Source organism: Cyprinodon variegatus, unplaced genomic scaffold (assembly GCF_000732505.1).
Source record: "Cyprinodon variegatus isolate N-32 unplaced genomic scaffold, C_variegatus-1.0 Scaffold317, whole genome shotgun sequence".
NCBI classification, from domain to species: Eukaryota; Metazoa; Chordata; class Actinopteri; order Cyprinodontiformes; family Cyprinodontidae; genus Cyprinodon; species Cyprinodon variegatus.
The window spans coordinates 580461-581439 of NW_015150770.1; positions in this window are offsets into that span (position 1 = coordinate 580461).

Sequence of the window (979 nt, forward strand, 5' to 3'; positions counted from 1 at the left end):
CTCTCTCTCCTCAGCCCCTCTGGAGCAGCATCCATCCTCCTCCTCCTCCTCTTCTCCCAGCAACCGTGTTTGGCATCCCATAGTGGTCACCGTGGAAACATGGCTCAGTGTGAGGCTGTTTGTTTGAAAGAAACAGAAGAAGAAAAGACTCGATGGTTTCTCCTTCACTCAGCATTTCTCTCTGTGATTAACGGCCCACACAGGTCGACCCACCTGAGTGGGAGATGCTGGACCGACAGCAGCAGCAGCAGGTCCAGCATCTGCTGCTGCTGCTGCTGCTGCTGGATTTTACTTTTCTCCAATTTCAATTCATTTTACAGCAGCTGTTATTTTTTTTCTTCTTTTGTCTTCAATGGAAGTATACTATAGTGTCCTTGTATTGAACAAAAAAATACTTTAGAAAGAAAGAAGAGGAACGATCAAGTCTGACCAGACAAACTCTAAATTCTAAAAAACGGCAGCAGGGAGACACCAAGTCTGAAAAATGGGCTCATAGATCTCAGAGAATAAAAAAAAAACTACAAATAAGTAAAATAATAAAAAACATAAATATGGAAATGGAATGCAGATAAGTTGAAGTCATGAAACAAACCCAGGAGGAGGAAGGTTGTTCAACAGCTTAGATAATAGAGAATAAAGACTAGAAACTATCAGAACGATGTGAGAAACTGAAGGGAACCAGCCGCAGCTGAAGAACAAATAAAATAAAAACAACATGAGAAGATTTTCCCCCTTATATGCAAAACATAAAAAAGAACGGATCAGAATAGACCAACTTTAACCTGATTAAAACTGATTTAGTAAATCTGAAGAACAATAGGGAGAGATGATCTAAATCTGCTCAGAGGAACAAGAGGAGGAGAAACTGTCAAAGGAAGAGAAACCTGGAGAACATCTGATCAGGTTCTAGAAGGACACATAGATCTGGACAGAATAGATCTGGGTTAGATGCACATGTGACCCTCCAGCAGATGACAGG